This window comes from Zingiber officinale, chromosome 7B, assembly GCF_018446385.1.
Source record: "Zingiber officinale cultivar Zhangliang chromosome 7B, Zo_v1.1, whole genome shotgun sequence".
NCBI classification, from domain to species: Eukaryota; Viridiplantae; Streptophyta; class Magnoliopsida; order Zingiberales; family Zingiberaceae; genus Zingiber; species Zingiber officinale.
In genome coordinates this window covers 46,777,863-46,780,840 of record NC_055999.1, presented here as the reverse complement: position 1 = coordinate 46,780,840, position 2,978 = coordinate 46,777,863, and positions in this window count along the sequence as shown.

Genomic DNA, 2,978 nt, shown 5'->3' with positions numbered 1-2,978 from the left:
TCGTCCACCTTACGGACACGCCGAGGAGTAGGAGTATCATCTCCGAACCTCGTTACATCGACGCGTTGAGGTTTGATCTTCTTGTTTTCGTTTCTTATGTTTATTTCCGCTGCGCTAACACGTTTTGTAGAAAGAAACGACGATTTGGGGTCGGCTATTCACACCCCCCTCTCTAGCCTCCGTACGAAGGATCCTAACAAGTGGTATCAGAGCGAGGTTGCTCTTCGTCGGATTAACACCCGGGGGAGCACAAGCTAGAGAATGGATCGACTCAGAGAAGACATCACGTTTCCACCATTCTATGAGTGCTGCGACTTCGCGTATTAGAAGGTGAGAATGAGGTATTTTCTTATGACTAACCTTGAAAATTGGAGTTGTGTTCAATTAGGTTTCAAGTCTCCGATGGACAAGAAAGGAGAAACCCTAGAGAAGAAGGAGTGGACCAAGGAGCAAATCCACCAATCAACCATCAATGATGAGGTAACGAAAATCATTGAATTTTCTTTACCTAATGACATTTTGTGTAGAATAGGTGGTTACAACAACGCCAAGGAGTTGTGGAATAACTTGGCCAAGTTTCATGAGGAGAGCTCCACTTCAAGCCATGAAGAGGAGTCAAGTGAGCCAAGTAGCTCACATCATGAAGGGAGCGAATTAGAAGTTGAGAGTCACTCAACGTCTAAGGAAGAAGAGGAGGAGGCCTCTTCTTCAAGATCGGAGCAAGAAGAAGCATCTACCTCCGGAAGGGATGAGGAAGAGAGTCTTCATCCATCCTCAACCCTAGGTAACTCAAGCATCGTAATTTCAAATAAGTTACATATAATATGCTTTGAGTGTAGGGAATTTGGGCACTACAAGAGTAAGTGTCCAAGGAGGGTTAGGAAGACTCCACCGGCACCAAAGGTCAAGGGAGCCGGAGTCCCGACACGCAAAGGCAAGGGGCACGTGGTATGCTTCCAATGCAAGCGAAGGGGACATTATCGGAGTCAATGTCCAAGGGGGAGGCAACCTGACAAGGACAAGGGATGCACATCGATAGGGGGAGCTAAGACAAACCCTAAGGTACCTTTTAAGGCACACTATTGCAATTCAAATAAGAAACATGCTAGTAGTTTTATTGCTATTACAAATAATGATGAGCATGTTAACAATAGAAAACCATATGTGTGCTTAGGTGCTAAACATGTTAGCTTAGATAAGGATAATACTAGAAATGTCAACCCTAGGATTAACTCATCTAAGGCTAAGGAGAACCTAGATAGAAATCCCAAATCATCTAGACATATGCCTAGGAATACCTCAAAGAAAAATGAAAAATTAAAAATTGAGGTATTAGAGAAGGAGAATCAAGTCTTGAGGTCAAGACTTGATACTTTGGAAAAGGCTCTTAAGAACTTGTAGAAGTCATCTCTAGGGTTTAAGGGTCAAAAACCAATGTCCAAGGACAAGAAAGGTTTGGGTCACAAACCTAAGTCCCAAGTGGTCAAGCCCACTTATCACAATGTTCCATTCGATTATGGAACAAAATCTAGGGCTAGGAAGACCATCACCAAGGTCACAAGGGGAGTCACCCCTAGAGTTGATCTTGATGAGTCCCAAATGACCAAGGCTTTAAAGCCTAAGAGGGTCATTAGGAGGATTGCTAGGGAAGTCATCCCTAGTGAATATTTAGTGAACCCAATGAGCTCCAATAGGTATTGGGTTCCTAGGAGCGTGATTTCATCACACTAGATGAGTTAGGGTGTGCCAACCTTACTTGAATAGGTAGTTAACCTAATCATGGCAAAAGGTGGCACTTTAGGATTTTTCAAGGTATAATCAAGCCTTGAAAATGAAATTAAGAATTATTCCTAAGGTGATTAGGATGTGTCAATCTCATTTGAGGAGTTTTCTAGGATCAATCTAATTGGCACATGGTGATCTAAAAATCTTTAGTATATGATTTTAGGTCTATTACACTTAGGAATATAGAACCTATGGCAAAATGATCAAAATTATCAAAAATGGCAACTAAGGCTAGAATTAGGTATTTTCTATACCTTTATGTGCTATTTGCCATATATTGTTTGCCATATGCCATGTCATGACATCATATTTAGTTTATGATCATTTAAAATGTCATGATAATGCTTAGGTTATCTATATGTCATGCTTTATTTAAGTTTCATACTTTATGCCATGACATCATGATATTGGCACATGTTTTCATTTATGATATCTTTTTATGCCATGTCATCATTTCTTGCATTTATAATCAATGAAATTGATCTAAGGATAAACAACACAATTTGATATGGAGATCAAGTTGTTGTTTTAGAAAATGCATGAAAACTTAGCCTAAGATAACCTAAACCCATATCTCACATCAAAATTGACTTGGATGTGTTTTATACACCTTAGATGTGTGTGAGATATTAGGATCATGAGTTAGGATCAAGGTGCATAGTTCTTGTACCTAGATGAGCCTAATTCGAAATGGGGATCATAGGGAAGGCTTATGTACAAGTCATGTACATATAGCCCTAAGATTGTGGTCCTAAATTAAAAGGTTTAAAATAATTTTGAAATTGGTTTGAAAAACCTTGATGAAGCTTTTCTAGTGATAGCATTCATCATTGAGCAATTTGATACAAAGATGAGTTAACTTTGAACTATTTCAAAGACTTTTGAACTTTGTATCAAGATTTGAAAATGGAAGTTATTTTCATATAAAACTATTTTTCCTTGATAGTATATGGTATGAGGAATGTATCCTCAAAATTTCACAATTTTTTAAATTTTCTGGAATTTCTTGTGAGTTTCTGAATTTTGGGAGAGAAGAAATCAGAAACCGTCTGATCTGAACTTGGATCGGTCACTGGACCGATCCAGGGAAGGCTGGATCGGTCTGGGGACCGATCTAGAGGGGTCCTGATCGGTCCAGTGACCGATCAGGCGTGCTGAATTTGCTGAATTTCGACTGTGGTCTGAAATTTCAG